The 18,464-nt window shown below is 48.8% G+C and overlaps 1 pseudogene; it reads left to right on the top strand.

Annotated features, from left to right (window-relative positions):
• Window positions 1-8,460: 8,460 nt before the first annotated feature.
• LOC109687412 (leukotriene-B4 omega-hydroxylase 3-like) lies at window positions 8,461-17,777 on the top strand (annotated as a pseudogene).
• The last annotated feature ends 687 nt before the right edge of the window (window positions 17,778-18,464 follow it).

Raw genomic sequence — 18,464 nt, 5'->3', positions numbered from 1 at the left:
CTGGTGGGGTCAAGGTGAGACCAGTGGGTGTGAGGAGGGAGTCAGTTGATAGGACGGGGGTCTGGGCTGACAATAGACAAGGGGATTGGGGGTTATGATGGTCAGTGTCCCAGATGTCCTTCCCTCTGCAAGTGAGCAGTCCTTCCCCGCCTGCTGCTCTGAGTTGGGTTCTGAGGTCTGGGCCAGGCTGGGGACCTAGGCGCTCACACGGGGTGCCAGCACGTCATGCCCTTGCAGCGCCTTGGGCTGGCCAGGTGTGTGTGTGGGTCCCCGGCAAGGGTCGGTCCCTTGGGGTCCGAGTGGGGTCCTGTCCAGTCAGACCCCCCCCCACCAGCCCGCAGGCACTGTATGGGACAGATGTTCACCATGAACTCGATGAATGTGGTGCTGGCGCTGACGCTTCTGCATTTCTGTGTACTGCCCGACCACGCAGAGTCTTGCAGGAAGCCTGAACTAATCCTGCCCACAGAGGGCAAGCTGTGACTGCAGGTGGAGCTGCTGTGGGACCCCGACCGTAGGTACTACCATTCTGTTCCCCGGGGATAAGACTGCGCTATCACCTGTGTCTGCCCCAGGACGTCTGACTTTACCCACCCACCATGTAGACTCCCAGGGATAAGACTAGGGTGTCACTTATGTCTGCCCTGAGACCACTGACCCCTCCTACCTACCATAAAGGTTCCCAGGATAAGACTGGGCAGTCAGTTGTGTCTGCCCTGGGTCCCTTGATCCCACCCACTGAGCAGATTCTCAGAAATAAAACTGTGTGGTCACCTGTGACTCAACCTCCCTAAGCTCCAGCAGGGGGCACTGGGGGAACTGCTGGGATGCTAGGGTGGGCTTGGGTGGGGTAAAGTGGTGTCTCTGAACCCAAAGCCTGACTGCCTGTTGGTGACCACATGTCCCGCACTGCTCAGGAATTCCCACTGCCACTCCCTCCCCTCCCCTCAGTCACAAGCATGAGCTTATCCTGTGGGTGACAGGCAGCATGGGAGGCATCTGTGCACAGAGGGACCAGGATTAGGAGCAGGGTTGAGAGTCTGTCATGGGAAAAACTCTGCCTTGCACTAGAACTTCCACCACCTTCATTTCCAAACTGATCTAATGTACCTCTTTTTTCATCTCACATTTCTTTACTCTTTTTGTTGTTACTAAGTTACTATATTTATTAAACAACAAAGGTGGCTTTTTCAGTTGGGCTGGTTTTGAGTTGGGTTCTTGCTATGTAGCCCGGAGCTGTCTCAAATACCTGGTCTAAGGGACCCTCCTGCTTCATTCTTGTGGTTTGCTGAGACCATGCAGTGTGTGACACTTTTTGTGGCAGTTCTAATGGTTTCATAGTGTGTCGTGAGTTTTCTCGAGCTCTTGTTCCTCCTGACCTAACTGGGGGCGACTGGAGATGCAGAAAGGACAAACCATAGAAGACAGACATGCAGAAAGTTGGGGCCAGGTGTGTCAGGTGCTGGGATGGAGACGCACAACAGCCTCATTACTTCTTTTCTCTATTATTCTCTTCTTTTCTCTATTCTTTAAAACCTTACTTCTGAAGTCTTTCTTCTTTTCTATTCTTTAAAGTCTCTTTCATTAGACTCACACTGTCCCATGTTTTCTTTAATCTCTCTTAAAGTCTTGGCCCTCAGACTTGCATTGTCCTATGTTTCCTCTAATCTCTAGCATAACTCAGCAGCAGCCAACCAATCAATCCATCCCCCATCAAAAAACCTCCTAAATTTGGTTTGATTTTTGCACTGTCCCATTGGAGTACCAATAATGGTATTTCCTTAATTACAACAATCCATTTCTTGGTGTCAGTTTCTCACCAGCTCACACTCCATTCTTTGCTTCAGGATGGAACAAACCGCCCCATAGTTACCTCTTTTGGGGGTGTTAAATGTCACCCCTACTCCAAACAGGCTTTCAGATTCTGCCAAGGGTCACAAATGGTGAATGAATGGAGAGGGAGGGTGTGGGAATGTGGGTCTGTGAGTCCTGGGAGTCTCTGTCACACCTGCCTGCCTAATTCTCAAAACTAGCAGATCTAGTGCTGTCATTGGGTAGAGTGGAGCCCCTTCCTCTTATGCGGCTGGAGGATGCTCCCGACGCTGGACAATGTGGGGACAGCAGGCTCCAAAGAGTCTGGTCTTTCAAGCCTGTGTCTGTGAGGGACTGTACTGAGGATTACATGGCTATATGACCAGCCACCTGATGACCTGTCCAGCTGGGCTGAAGGGGGTAGTGAGAGTAGAGGGAAGTTTGAGCTGTCCTAACATCCTACCAAGTGTCAGGAGTGCTGGCTCCTCCTTGGCTCCCTTCTAAGCAACTCTGCCAGGAGTCTGATCCTTTAAGCCTCCTCACCCTAGACCAGCCCACAGAGCAATTCTGAACATGATCCAGGAGGTCAATATGGACCATGAGATTTGTTGCATGGCACATCTTGGGTTTTTAGGAGGAGTCAGGTGATGATCTAATGGCCTCAAAATGTTTCCTCTCTGGGGACATCACAGCTCCCAAGACCCCGCCTGTATAGATGTCCCTGTATTTATAAGGCATTGTCCCCACCAAATAGGGTAGGAGAAGCACCATGGTAGGAGGGAAGTGTTTCTGCTCAGGATCTGACAGACCTGAGTTACTTTGAACTCTGCAGTTTAGGCAAGAGCCTTACCCTCTCTGCTTTTCTGTTAAATGGGCACCTTTCATCCTCAGGATGCCCTTACTGGGGATCTCTCCACCCAATCCCCAGGGCTCTAGTCCAGAGAGCTGAGGAGAGGGTGGTAGGAAACCGTGGACCTTGTGATGGGGGTCAGCATCTGGTAAAAAACAGCACATAGTAGGAATGCTTTATGTAGAGCAGGCAGCATGCAGTAGGTACACTTTATGTAGAGGAGGCAGTGCACAGTGGGCACACTTTATGTACAACAGGCAGCATCGAGCAAATGCACTTATTTAGAGTAGGTGGTATTCAGTAGGAACACTATGTAGAGCAGGTGGCACGTAGCAAAACAGTCTATGTAGAGTAGTTGACATTCAGTATATAAGTTCTATGTTAGAGCAGGTGGCACACAGTAGGTGCACTTTATGGATAGCAAGTGGCATTCATCAGATGCACCTATTTAGAGCAGGTGGCATTCAGTAGGCACACTTTACGTAGAGCAGGTGACACTCAGCAAGCACATAATGCTCAAGCAGGTGGCACACAGTAGGTACATTTTATGTAGATCAGCCGACTCTTAGAAAAACAATTTAGTTCAAGCAGGCACACAGTAGGTAAGCTTTATGTAGAGCACACAGTAGGCATGTTTTATGGAGAGGACCCAGCACACAGTAGAAGAACTTTCCTTACCATCTTTTTCACAGAGCAGAGGTGTAGATCAGAGTAGCTCCAGTAGTATTTGCTGAGCCTTCCCTCATTTCCTCTTTTTGGGGCTCTCTTCCCCTTTTTTTTACTGAGTATTTATAGACTTCTTTTTTTCTTTTCTTTTCTTTTTATTGTTTTATTATTCATATGTGCATACAAGTCTTGGGTCATTTCTCCCCCCTGCCCCTACCCCCTCCCTTACCACCCACTTCACCTCCTCCCTCTCCCCCCCCCACCTCCTGGAGCCCTCTTTTGTCTTCCTCTAAGGCCCTCATCAGATATCCCATTTCCTACAAGGGAAGACTGAGCCCAGCAGGTCCTGCTTTGCCCAGTCAGAGAAAGATGGGGCCAAATGAGATTCTACTTAGGGTCACCTGGCTCTGCCATCCGCTGTTGCCCTCAGGCACTCATCTTCTGCTCAGACCCCTCCTCCTACCACCTCTCATCTCTCCTAGAGCCCCGACTCCAGATGTGCTGCTCCAGCTGGGCTCTTTATCTGTGGAATTTGACCTGGGAACCTCTGGGAGCACTAATTCTCTTCCTGCAATTCATTTATCAACCTGGGCCCTGGGCTGTTCAGAGGCAGAACTTGAACCCTTGCTAGGCTGAGCAGCTGGTGGACAGAGGCTAGAATCTCAGAGCCTCCTTCTTCTGGAGAATTGGTGCACTAGGTACTTCCAGCACAACTTGGAGAGGATCTCAGGAGATGTTCTGGTACAAGGCTTGGTCCGGCTCTGGTCTCCTGTCCCTAGAACTACCATTTCATGCTTTTACCTGCTATTCCTTGGCCTTGGACAGGCAGGGGTGGCTGTAAATTTGGGGGACCAGAGTTACTTTTGCCCATGACACAAACAGAAGGTGCAGAATTCTGAGGTGCTTCCTGCCTGTGCTTGAGGCCCTAAGTTGGTTCTCCTCTGCAAGGGTTGGTCCCACCCCCATGTCCTGGCTGCCTGCCAGGGGGTGATACAGGGTCCACCTTATACCCATCCCCCACAGCCTCCTCCAGGTCTGGGGATAGGTACAAGGAAGTCCCAAAGGAGGGGTGAGGAAGTTGTGGAGAACAAGCTGATTCCGAGAAAAGGTACCAGGCTGGGGAAGGTGGGGCTGGAGCATTCCACCTGGAAAGGGAGGGCACTTCTCAAAGCTGGAGCCACTCCAGGGAGCGAGCTCGCCGAGAACAGTGGTGGCTTTGGGAAAATAGCCACTGGCAACTTCTCTATGGTTCAGGAAGGTCTGGACTTCAATTGATCTCTCTCTTGTTTGTCCTCCTCCTCCTTCTCTTCCTCTTCCTATTCTACCTCTTCTACCTCCTCTTCTTGCTCCTCTTTCCTCTTTTCCTCTCCCCTCCACTGCCTCTTCCTGTGATTGCTCTGGATCTCCCTCCCACTCCCTGCCGTCCCTCCCCTAGAACTAACTCACAGTCTCCGCCCAATCCTGTGTCCCTGGAATTCCCTGTCCCTGCCTTGGGCCCCAGTTGCTCACTCTGTCCATCTGCCCTTCAGGATTCCACAGTCGAGCCCATCCTGGCTGGAAATGGTGCTGGAAGCAGCCTCCCCTTGGCTGCTCCTGCTGCTGGCGGGGGCCTCCTGGATCCTGGTTCGTGTCCTGACCCAGATCTACGCCTTCTATGAAAACTTTCATCGTTTCCATCGTTTCCCTCAGCCTCCCAAACGGAACTGGTTCATGGGTCACCTGGGCATGGTGAGTGACAGCAGGGTGGTTCCAGGGTGTCAGGGCACATGGACTTCCCAGGGATCAAGGAGTTGGGGGTATGGTGTGGGCTGGCTGGGGTCCTTGTCATGTCCTCCTAAGCTTTTTTCCCATCCCTGTCCTCCCACCCCTAGATTATTTTGGGTTCATTTCCTTCCTATGTTCCCCCATTTGGTACACCCATGAGGGGAGCCCAGGGCAGGCTACTCAGAGTGAGGACTCTTGGTGTCCCATGTTCTCCAGTACTGGGCTTCAGGCCTTTTGAGGAGCGCTGTCAAAGTTCTGCTCTCTGCCTGGACCATGTCTTGTTATCCACCCATGTCTGGGCTTCTGGTTTTCCATCAGAATTATCTTTGATCTTCCTCCACCACCATATGCACACAGGGCACAGCTGGGCCAGAAGAGAGGCATGCCTGTTTCCCTCCTCCCTTTTGGGGCCACCATCTTCTTATCTTGCTCTTCTCCCCTAAGATATGCCATGGAAGCCTGTTGCTGAATCTGGATAAAAGCTGGCCCCTCATACCGTCTCAACAACTGTCCTTTCCCTCCAACTTTTTATTAATTAATTAATTAATTTTCCACTTTTATTAGCACATATTCATTGTATGGGGGATTGTTGTAACAATTCTGAATAGGCTTACATCGTGCCTTGGTTAGATGACTCCCTCCGTCTCCTTTCTTCCACCCCTTTCCTGTCACACTCAAAGCAATTACAAGAGTTTTCATGGTTCTATTTCCTTTATGTATATGAAGCCCATTGGCCCTATTCCTTCATTTTCATCTCCAATCACCCCCTTCCCATGCCCCCCTCCACTGTTCCTATTTTACAGTCCTGTCTTTCATTAGTAATTCCAATGCCAATGTTCAAAGGGGTTTTTCAGTGTATCCCAGCTGTGAACATGCTTTACTTTGGTCAGTTCAACCCCCTCTGCTCCTCAACCTTACCCCTCCCTCACACCTCCATTTTCCACAGCTTTCAGTACCTGTTAGTATGTCCTTTGCCTGCACAGATGTGAGGTATTTCAATATTGTTGACTATTGTTCTCTCTTCCTTTCCTTCCTCCCTGAGTTCCATAGTGAGGTTCCACTATTGCCAACATATTCTACCTGTAGATGTGTGTATGATCATGTTTGCTTTTGTGTATACTGTAGGGGCTGTGTCACCTCAAGACATTGAATGAGGGACCTGCTGAAGTTACCACAGAGAAACAGAACCAATAACACACATGCAGGCACTGTTATGTATTGCTTTGTATGATGAGAAATTCTGAGAAATTCTTTGGTGGTGATTTTCTTGTGCTAACATCAAAGACTATACTCATACCAATTTAGCTGCTGTAGTCTGTTACACACCCAGGCTAAGTGGTATCACCTAAAGTTCCTTGTATGCAAACCTGTACACTTTATTACTGTTGTGAATCTTAGAGGCAATTGTAACGCTATGGTGTTTGTGTCTATAACCAGAGAAAAAATACTAAGTCATAGGAAATTTTCATCTTTCATTCTTTCTCTTCATTCCTCCCTCCCTTCCTCCCTCCCTCCCTCTCCTTCTTCTTCTTCTTCTTCTTCTTCTTCTTCTTCTTCTTCTTCTTCTTCTTCTTCTTCTTCTTCTTCTTCTTCTTCTTCTTCTTCCTCCTCCTCCTCCTCCTCCTCCTCCTCCTCCTTCTTCTTCTTCTTCTTCTTCTTCTTCCTTCTTCTTCTTCTTCTTCTTCTTCTTCTTCTTCTTCTTCTTCTTCTTCTTCTTCCTTCTTCTTCTTCTTCTTCTTCTTCTTCTTCTTCTTCTTCTTCTTCTTCTTCTTCTTCTTCTTCTTCTTCTTCTTCTTCTTCTTCTTCTTCTTCTTCTTCTTCTTCTTCTTCTTCTTCTTCTTCTTCTTCTTCTTCTTCTTCTTCTTCTTCCTCCTCCTCCTCCTCCTCCTCCTCCTCCTCCTCCTCCTCCTTCTTCCTCCTCCTCCTCCTCCTCCTCCTCCTCCTCCTCCTTCTTCTTCTTCTTCTTCTTCTTCTTCTTCTTCTTCTTCCTCCTCCTCCTCCTCCTCCTTCTCCTTCTTCTTCTTCTTCTTCTTCTTCTTCTTCTTCTTCTTCTTCTTCTTCTTCTTCTTCTTCTTCTTCTTCTCCTCCTCCTCCTTCTTCTTCTTCTTTCTTCTTTCTTCTTCTTCTTCTTCTTGCTCCTCCTCCTCCTCCTTCTCCTCCTCTTCTTCTTTTCTGTCTGTCTCTCTCTTTCTTTTTGTTGTTCCTTGCTTCAAATTCACAATCCTTTTGCTTTTGTATCCCAAGTGCCAGCCGGGATTACAGTTGGGTGCCACTATGTCCAGCTTCACTGTGTTTTGTTCTTAGGAGTCTAAGGCTATCTTTTGTGGTGTTCCTTGACAGAAGTTTCATTAAGCAGCACATGACCATATATATCGTTATGTTCATATGTATATGTACATGTATATGCATATGTACGTACATAAATATGGAGAGAGGGGAGGATATATTTATTATGGACACTGGCTTTTGTAATTATGGAGACAAAGAAGTCCCACAGGATGCCATCTGGAAGCTGGAGGACCAGGAAATGGCGATGCAATGAATTCAGTGTGAGACTAAAGGTCTGACATCTGGGGGAATGGAGGGGCTGCTGGTGTAAGTGCTGGAGTACAAAGTCTCAACAACCAGAATTCTGATGTGTGAGGGAAGGAGAAGATGGATGTCTCAACTTGAGAAATGAGAGCCAATTTGTCCCTCCTCTGCCTTTTTGCTTTTTCTGAGTCATCAATGGTCTGGATGATGCCACCTGTGGAGGATGGGTCTTCCTACTCACTCTACTGATGCAAATGCCCATCTCTTTTGGAAACACAGTCACAGACACCCAGACACCCTGTTTCACCAGCCAAGGTATATATCTTGGTCCAGGCAGGTTGACACCTGAAATAAGCCATCAGAGCAAGTGACCACTCTTGTTTTGCTTGCAGGTTCCTCCTACGGAGCAAGGCATGAAGGAAGTGACTGAGCTGGTGGGCAACTATCCTCAGTGTTTTATAACATGGTTGGGACCCATTGTCCCTGTCATCACCTTGTGCCACCCTGACACCATCCGACCTGTTCTCAGTGCTTCAGGTACCCATAGGGAGCGGGCAGTGGACGCCATGGTACATCAGAGGATTTGCAGTCCCCACCCCACCTTCTGTGTGGCCCCTGCAGTAGCCCGACCACTCCTTCTCTCCTCTTCTCTCTCTGCGCTCTCCATCTTTCACCAGCTCCCTTTCCACTGTCTCCCTCTACAGCAGTCACCCCACACCCACCTGCCATTCTGAGCACCTTGGGGTCCTAGGAAACATCAGTCCAAGGTCCTGTCCTGGAGGAACCCCCAATATTGAGGAGGATAAGGACAGAGATACCTCCAACCTTGTGTAGTGATGAATGGGCTGAAGGACAAGGTCAGTGTTAGCTCAGTGGAGAAGTAAGGTCTCTGCTAGATCAGACATGAGCAGAAGTCAAAGGATGGAGGACCAGGGGAAACAGAGTCAGGGGCATCTGGAAAGATGAATGAGACTGTTTAAAGCAGAGGCAGGTGGGCAGGGAGCATCTGCAGCATCTGAGGCTCTGGCATGCTTGTATCAGCTGTGCTCATTCCAGACCCAGAGCAATGAGAGGACTTGCGCCTCAAAGGGGATCTGGGCAGCTGTTTTGTTGTTGTTGTTTTGCGGCACTAGGGTTTTTTTTTCTTTTATTATTCATATGTGCATACAGGGCTTGGGTCATTTCTCCCCCCTGCCCCACCCCCTCCCTTACCACCCACTCCGCCCCCTCCCTCTCCCCCCCACCCCCTCAATACCCAGCAGAAACTGTTTTGCCCTTATTTCTAATTTTGTTGTAGAGAGAGTATAAGCAATAATAGGAGGGAACAACATTTTTGCTGGTTGAGATAAGGATAGCTATACAGGGAGTTGACTCACATTGATTTCCTGTGCGTGGGTGTTACCTTCTAGGTTAATTCTTTTTGATCTAACCTTTTCTCTAGTTCCTGGTCCCCTTTTCCTATTGGCCTCAGTTGCTTTAAGGTATCTGCTTTAGTTTCTCTGCGTTGAGGGCAACAAATGCTAGCTAGTTTTTTAGGTGTCTTACCTATCCTCACCCCTCCCTTGTGTGCTCTCGCTTTTATCATGTGCTCAAAGTCCAATCCCCTTGTTGTGTTTGCCCTTGATCTAATGTCCACATATGAGGGAGAACATACGATTTTTGGTCTTTTGGGCCAGGCTAACCTCACTCAGAATGATGTTCTCCAATACCATCCATTTACCAGCAAATGATAACATTTCGTTCTTCTTCATGGCTGCATAGAATTCCGTTGTGTATAGGTACCACATTTTCTTAATCCATTCGTCAGTGGTGGGGCATCTTGGCTGTTTCCATAACTTGGCTATTGTGAATAGTGCCGCAATAAACATGGGTGTGCAGGTGCCTCTGGAGTAACCTGTGTCGCAGTCTTTTGGGTATATCCCCAAAAGTGGTATTGCTGGATCAAGTGGTAGATCAATGTCTAGCTTTTTAAGTAGCCTCTAAATTTTTTTCCAGAGTGGTTGTACTAGTTTACATTCCCACCAACAGTGTATGAGGGTTCCTTTTTCCCTGCATCCTTGACAACACCTGTTGTTGGTGGTGTTGCTAATGATGGCTATTCTAACAGGGGTGAGGTGGAATCTTAGTGTGGTTTTAATTTGCATTTCCTTCATTGCTAGAGATGGTGAGCATTTTTTCATGTGTTTTTTGGCCATTTGAATTTCTTCTTTTGAGAAAGTTCTGTTTAGTTCACTTGCCCATTTCTTTATTGGTTCATTAGTTTTGGGAGAATTTTAGGCACTAGGGTTTTTAACCCAGGGCCTCAAGCTTGCTAGGCAGGCACTCTACCACTTGAGTCACTCCACCAGTCCTGTTTTGTGTTGAGTATTTTCTAGATATAGTCTAGTGAACTATTCACCCCGGCTGGCTTTGAACCACAATCCTCTTGATCTCTGCCCCCATAGTAGGTAGGATTACAGGCATGGACCACAGGCGCCCAGCAACTATTTCCATGCTATCCAAATCTGCTGGGTTGGGTTCCTTATACCCTATCCTGTGTCCCCCTAGTCCAAGCTCCTCTAGGACACCTTATCCTAGCCTGACTCTCTTCCCCTGTCCTGTGACCATTCCATCCTTGGACAGGCCAGACTGAGCTGGGGGAAAAAGCAGTGTTTCACAGACACTGTGTTCCACAGAAACCATGGTCTGACACCAAAATAATGGGTGACTGGGGGCAGGTCACTGTTGCTCTCTGACTGGCAAGGTTTCTTTCAGATGTGAGTGGTGAAATTCAATCCTGTATGGTGTAAGCAAAGAAAGTGGATCTGTTCACTGGAATGTCCAGACTGGTGGTACTCAGGCACATCCTGATCTTGGGCTCAAACAATGTCATCAGGAATCTGTCTCCTTCTGTCATATGTACCTTCCTTGGCATCATTTTTCCATGCAGAGCAGCGCTTTCTTCATGGAGTCCCAGGAGTTCAGTTCACCTTTCTCCCAGATTTCCTATGAATAACCTGTGATTCTCTTTAATTGTCTTGGCTTGAATCACAAGTCGAAGTCCTCACCCACACTCACATACCTGGTTGCCAAGTGTTGGCAGGCATCATGCTTCCAGTGCCATTATTTTTAGGCACACAAACAGTGGAATGATAAGACCTCAGGCTGTAGACTCAGAAGGATCCAGGCTCAGACCTGGATCCATTTGGGAGATGGTGGGCAAGTGACTTCATCCTTCAGAGCCTCAGTCTCCTTATCTGGAAAATGGGAAGGAGGAGGTCCATGGGAATGTGGTGTTTGGGAATGAATTCTTGTAACTGAAGGACCTGGATGGTTGTGTTCTGAGGCTGTTGGAATGGAGTCCAGGTGCAGTTAAGCTCAGAGGGAGATGAGTGTTTGGATAGAATTCCCAGGGCTCCACCTGGCTCCCTGCACTACAATCCTTCTCCCTGGCAGCCTAGATGAGCAGGCATTGGGTTCTTCTACAGATCCAGAGCTTATAGGCACATGTTTTGTACACCCAGAGTCTGGAGAGCACCTTACATCTGGGGAGATGTAATACCGGTTGGAGGGACCTGGCTTGCCTAAGATCTGGAACCCAGAGTTCCTCTGAATATGTCTGAGACTTAATTTGAGTCTTGTTTGAGGCTGGAATTAAATACACATAGGTGACATCAGCGGTCACACCTGGGCCACATCTGGCAGATGAGTGGGAACATTTATTTTTGAGACAGGGTCTTACAATGTATCACAGGCTGGCCTCAAACTGGAGATCCTCCTGCCTCAACCTCCTGAGTAATGTAGCCATATTGCCATATAGCATCACACCTAGCAAATAAGACTGGTTTTGCAACCCATCTGGGCCTTGTATATAGGGCATGCTGAGATCTGTCAGCCTACCACAGTACTGATTCACAGTACATAGTGGCTTGTCAGGGTAGGTCATGTTTGTTGAGGTCACCTCGTGACATGGCAACTCATAGGTGTCCATGTCACATGTCCCAGGTCTATTTCAGTAGATGTCAGAGAATGCTGGGATAGACAGGGTGTCCTAGGTCTCTGTAAAGGTCTGTGAGTGTGGTGCTGTGTTCGGTGGAGCAGACCATGTAAGAGCCATGTCAAGGCCACCTTTAGGCTGATTTAGACTGATCTCAGATAAGACAAATGTACTCGTATCCCTACAGTTCTCCCTTCAGAAGGCATCCTCTTGTCATTTACATGGCAGAGAGAGGGTCCTATAGAAGGGAGAGAAGGCTGAAATGCCTCTTGAGCATTAGGTTTAATTGTGACCTCATCAATTTCCCCACATTGTGCTGGACAAAGTGAGAACTTCAGCCCAGAATCAAAGGGGGGAGGTGCTAACATGGGCTTCAACGCTTAATGGTAGGTACTGAAAAATCACCTTGCACAGGGCGTGGGTATAGGAAAAAGGTAAGAATTGAGGATGAAGATTTTGTGAAGGTGTAGGATTTTTTGCTAATGCCAGGTGATTAAATGAGCTCTTTCCATCTCATGGAATCTGCCAGAGAAAGGGTCAGAAAGAAAGGGCAGTCAATTCCTCATGGCACAAAAAGCAACATGCAAACATTGTTGGTTTTCATCCTTTCTTTAAGTCACAAAATGCAATGGGAGTGACGTGATGGGATTCAGTTGGTGCTCATGCCTTCTACTGCATTTCAAGGAGTAGCTTTAGGCTTAGGGAATTTGCTTTTACACCAAACAGAAGTAAGACTGATATTTGTCAAGGGCGACCATCCCTCCTCCCTCACTATTATTCTCTAAAAACAAAGCTCTGAGTAATGTCCCAGGTTAAGGAGAGCAGGGTTGTGAATTTTTGGCATGCTCAGGGCATGCATAGGATATTTTGAAATCAATTTGTTACAATGAAGATGATGACAGCTAACACTGATCAAGCAGTCAGCACTTGCCAGAAAAGATGCCATGTTCCAATTCCATCATCTATGCTGTTCAATATAATTTGCACAATCTGTCAGGTGGGGGTTATTTTTTACCCTATTATGGGTGGTGAACCTGAAGCTCAGATGCTTGAGGGAGCTTTCCCGTGTTTTTCTATCTAGTAAGCAATCTAGGAATGATGGAGCAGGGGTTCCAACCTGGTTTACCTGACACTAAAGAAGATCACTTTACTTGTTAATGAAAATGTGGAAAGTGGGACATGGGGGAGGTCAAAGAGTTGACATAGGACCAAAAAGGCATGGGAGATGGAGTTGGGACTCTAACATAGGACTCGTGTCTCCCAGCCTTGGGTTTTCATTTGCTATAGTAACAGCTTCCACTCTCACCTATGCTGGTTATGCTTGGGTTCAGGTACCTTGGGTAAAGGACAAGGAGGTACCAGGAGGGTGGTTGGGGTTGGAGAGAGGATCAAGGAGATAAGATCCACACCCAGTCCTTCCCTGTCCAGGCCAAGTGGCAGCGTCTGATCTCAGAGGGCAAAAATCGTCTGGATATGTTTGCACATGTCAGCCTCATGACCTTAGACAGTCTCCAGAAATGCATCTTCAGCTTCGAGAGCAACTGTCAGGAGTGAGTTGTTGCCCTCAAATTGGGAAGTTGGACCATAGACCAAAAGGAGGAGGTGAGGAAAAGAGTTCTGGCCCAAGGGACCTGAGCAATTTACTGGAGGAGTTGGGCCAGAACTTGCCTTGAAAGACAGGGTACAAGAGAGTGCAAGTGGTCCTTCAAGATAGGTGGAATTGTTTGAGTAAATGCATGGGGACACAAATGAGCCAAGGATGTGTGAGAGGCGGTGATGAGGCACCTTGGAAATGAGCTTGGGAGGGAAGACAATCACTGTTTTTGGGACATTGAAAAACCAGACAAAGGGATAAACTTCACATTGAGGTTTTTAGGGAACTCCTGAAGTGTTTGAACTTTTGTTAATCAGATTTCTCTTACCATGACACAAAAATGCATGAAATGATCAGCTTAAGAAGAGGAAAGGTTTCTTTTAGCTCATAGTTTTGGAAGCTTTGACCCATTGTCCACTAGTTGCTTTTGGAACTGTAGCAAACCTGTATATTATGGTGAGCAGTGCTTGTGTTCACCTTATGGCAGCAGGAAAGAAGAGAAAGAGAGATAGAGAGAGAGAGAGAGAGAGAGAGAGAGAGAGAGAGAGAGAGAGAGAGAGAGAGAAGGTCTAGGGTCCCAGTATCCCTTTAAAGACAATATTACTCAATCACCTAACTTCCTCCCACTACACCACCCTTCCTGAAGTTCTACCACCTCCAACAGCCACACAGGCTGCCAATGCCAACCATGCCTTTTATCCATGGTTGTTTGGGAAATTCTCACAAACTATAGCAGAGCTTAAGGTGGATATGATCAGAGTGGAGCTCTATGGAACACTGACAATCACGTGGATATGGGATGGAGTTAAGAGTGGATGTAAGAGCAGTGTGGAGCCTAGCCATGGACCACTTGGAGAAGAATGAGGTCTGGGCAGGGTGGAAAATTTCAGGAAGGAGGTGGGGCAGAGCTGGATGCTGGGTAGGAGAGGAAGGAGAGGAGTCTGATGTGCACACTGTGTGCTGGGTGGGGCCATCTATTTCTAGATGCTCCTTATTCTGATGGGAGGTTGTACCCATCTGCTGCTGTGAGATCTCCTTGGGTTTCAGAAATGGTAAGTGGGTGCTCCCTTTATGCTCTCATCCTGCAGGAAGCCCAGTGAATACATTGCTGCCATCTTGGATCTCAGTGCCCTAGTGATAAGAAGGGCTGAGAACCCACTTCTGCACATGGACTTCCTGTACCAGCTCACCCCCAATGGACAGCGCTTCCGTAAGGCCTGCCACCTGGTGCACGACTTCACAGATGCTGTCATCCAGGAATGACACCGTACCCTCCCTGATCAAGGTCTTGATGACTTCCTCCAGGCCAAGACCAAGAGCAAGACATTGGACTTCATTGATGTGCTGCTACTGACCAAGGTGGGCTTCTCCAGAGACAGAATGGATTTTGAGGTCAAATGTCAGGTCACATCACTTGGACTTGATGCAGAGGGCACTGTAGCAACATGGAAGGTGCCTAAAGAAGGATGGGACATTCCAGTGATAGATTTTAGTGATGGACTCTGGAATCCAGACCCCAGGTACTGCTAAGTCTGAAACCCAAAAAGTCTGAGATGTTACTGTGTTTACAAGTTATAAGTTAATGCATGGTGGTTCTATATGGATCAGTATGTATGTTGACAGCTGACCAACTCCATGATCCTAGAAACCTCTGATAACCCACAGCAATAACAGCAGCCAGGGTAGGATTGTAGCAATGGCTTCCCATTCCCAACCCCCTCTCCTCTAGGAAATGCCATGATTCTTTCCTGTGTATGAAGCAGGGTTTACTCTACAGAAGTAACATCTGCACATTCTGAGCCTTGAAGGTTACATAGAAAAGCTGGCACATTTGTACCTTCTTCCCTCAAGGAGAAAGAGAGAAGGGAATGGACAGCAAGAGAGGAGGGAGACAGGATTTTGTTCTGGAGTGTAAAAGAGTTCACTGGAGCAAAAGTAAAGTCTTTTTGCAAAGCAAATGCCTTTCAGAGATAAGAAAAATTCTCTGTATGGAGCACCTGAGATGGGTACAAATATCCTGGTGTAATGATTAATCTTAACTTCCAAGAGAAATTGCCATTCAACCATCCCCTAAACCTGGTTGCCAGTAACTTCCTTCTCAGGAATCCCTCACCATGTAGAAACATGATAATTTTCAAGGGTGATTAATTTCTACAAGCAGGGACCAAACAGGAGGCAAGGCAGCCAGGGGACAATGACTATGGGGTGGGACTCTGGTGATAGCAACAAGAGGGTTGGAGAAATAAGGAAGAGTTGTCTTTCTGGTTGGAAGATGGGTCATCAGAGATTGTCTCAGGTTAGATCAGGAGCCCTGGGTTTGGTATGGAGAGTCTTGCCTTCTTTGCAGGATGAAGAAGGGAAGATGCTGTCAGATGAGGACATAAGAGCAGAAGCTAACACCTTCATGCTTGAGGGTGAGAGTCCCACTGTGGGACAACTAAGGTGTCAGGGTCTCTCTATCCCAGGGATGTCGTGGGTTAGATACTGGATCATTCCATTCTCTGCATGCTTCCTTTTTTGCCATCCTGCCTGGTGACTTTAATCACTGGAGGTTGTCCACCCTCTCTGGTGTTGAAGCAACCCAGACACCCTTCTCTCCATGGCTGCCCCTCAGGTCATGACACCACAGCCAGTGGTGTCTCCTGGGTCCTCTACAACCTGGCGAGGCACCCAGAATACCAGGAGCACTGCCGACAGGAGGTGAGGGAGCTCCTGAGGGACCGAGACCCTAAGGAGATCGAATGGTGAGTGCAGGTCCTGGTGGCCTGTTCTCCAGCCCCTCTCATTGACTTGGCTCTCAGGTGGGGAAAGGAAGCGGTTTTGTGAATTTTTCCTTTATTGTTTGGTGGCAATAGGAATGAAGTTCAGAGGCAGGCCCCGGTTACCAGGCTGACCAGCAAGGGAAGTGTTGTAGACTTTGGGGCAAAAAGAGAATTAGTGACAAGATGACAATATGAGGGCAGATAATGCCACTTTGCATGTGCTCAATATATGAACTCCCCTTCTTCTCCAATCCTCTTCTCTCAAAGAGCATTTTTCAAGCACCTTTTCCTGGGAAAAGTTCCTACCCTAGTGTCCTGGCCATGGATTCACAGGGGACACCAGGGAGTAAAAGTCTTGATTCTGCATCATCCAGCCACCCAGTCTCATCCAGCAAATTCTTCCACAGTGCCCTCTGATCCCCAATTCTGTGCCCAACCCCATTCTGTGCACTAGACACCTGGGAAGGACCCAGCCCAGGGACCTGCCTTCTAGGAACTCCTAATTAAGTGGTAGAACAATCTCAGTTCAGGACCCTAAAAGGACACTTTCTAATTGGCACATATTTTATCCATCTGTGGCTTATTTTAATAGAGGGAGAAAAGGTTTTGCTGGGCTACACAGGTGTGGGTGGCCTTTGGTTTGCTCCCTGGACACTTGTTAAGAGGAGGGGGTTTTCACAGGGACGACCTGGCCCAGTTGCCCTTCCTGACCATGTGCATCAAGGAGAGTCTGCGGCTGCATCCACCAGTTATTGTCATCGCCCGCTGCTGCACCCAGGACGTTGTTCTTCCTGATGACAGGGTCATCCCCAAAGGTGCTGAGTGTCAGGGAAGGAGCCTCCTGGGCAACAAGGAAGTTTAATCAGGCAGCCAGGCCTTGTCTTGACAGCATCCATCTCTCCCACAGGTGTTACATGCGCCATCAATATTTTTGGGACCCATCACAATCCAGCAGTATGGCCGGACCCTGAGGTACTGCCTCTTCCCCCATCAGAAACTGTGGTCTAGCTGTTGAGTTCTAAGAAAGAGGGCAGATTTGGAAAAATCAGACCTCATTTTTCCCAGCACAGACACACCTGTGCTGGAGACCCCACCCTGCAGCCTTGTCCCTTTTTCTCCTGCAGGTCTATGACCCCTTCCGCTTCGACCCAGAAAACATCAAGGACAGGTCACCTCTGGCTTTTATTCCCTTCTCTGCGGGGCCCAGGTGAGACCAGCGGGGGTGAGGTGGGGTTGTGGTGATGGGGCGGGGGGCTAGGCTGACACTGGACAAGGGAGATTGGGATGGGATGGGATGGTCAGTGTCCTAGGTGTTCTTCCCTCCTCACCTAAGCAGATCCCGCGACAAGATTTGGAGGATGAGGCTGGCTAGATCAGCCGGGCACTCAGAGCCCCTCTCCACCTGCTGCTCTGAGGTTGGAGTCTGGGGTGGGCCAGTCTGGGGATATGGGCGCCCACATGTGGTCCCAAGGCATGTTAGGGTTTCGCTGCTCCTGGGTCTGGCCAAGTGGTGTGGAGAACCTGGCCTGGGCCTTGGGGCTCGTGTGGGGTCCCGAGCAATCATCCCCTCACCCGCCCTTAGGAACTGCATCGGACAGACGTTCGCCATGAGCGAGATGAAGGTGGCGCTGGCGCTGACGCTGCTGCGCTTCCGCGTGCTGCCCGACCACGCGGAGCCGCGCAGGAAGCCTGAGCTGATCCTGCGCGCAGAGGGCGGGCTGTGGCTGCGGGTGGAGCCGCTGCGCGCGGGCGCTCGGTGACCACAGCCTGCGGGACCCGACCGTGGGCACCCACCACCATGCAGCTTCCCAGGGATAAGACCACGCTGTCCCCTGTGTCTGCCCTGGAACCCCTGACCCCACCCACCCACCATGCAGATTCCCAGGGATAAGACCACGCTGTCACCTGTGTGTGCCCTGGGACACCCCTGACTGTACCTGCACACCAACCATGCAGAATCCTTATAATACAACTGTGCCTTCACCGTTGTCTGACTTGGGACCCCTGACCCCACCAATCCACTATGCTGATTACCAGGGATAAGATTTTGCCTTTACCTGTGTTTGCCTGGAACCCCTGACTGTACTCACTCACCAGCCATGCACGGTCCTTGTAATAAATCTGTGCTGTTACCCATGTCTGCCTTCGGATATCTGACCCCCACCCCCCACCATGCCGATTCCCAGGGATAAGACTGTGCTGTAACCCATGTCTGAGCCTGACTGAGGGTCAAGAGCTGGGCATTGGAGCTCAGCTGGGATCCTAGATTTGGGGGAGATGAGGGGAGCCAGGACTGGTGTCTCCAAGCCCAAGAGCCTGCCTAGCTGTCCACAAGGTTCCCATGCTCTTTGTGCCTTTCCTCCACACCCCCTTCAAAGCATGGTATTAATCTTTTAGCAATAGGGAACCATGGGACATGTTGGTGCTGGAAAGGGGCCAGGATTAGAGGCAGGGCTGAGGCTCTGTGTCACAGAGGGAAACCCTGAGTTGCACTACATTTCCCTGACC

Source organism: Castor canadensis, chromosome 14 (genome assembly GCF_047511655.1).
Source record: "Castor canadensis chromosome 14, mCasCan1.hap1v2, whole genome shotgun sequence".
In the NCBI taxonomy this organism is placed as follows: domain Eukaryota; kingdom Metazoa; phylum Chordata; class Mammalia; order Rodentia; family Castoridae; genus Castor; species Castor canadensis.
This window is presented reverse-complemented; position numbering and strand designations above follow the sequence as displayed.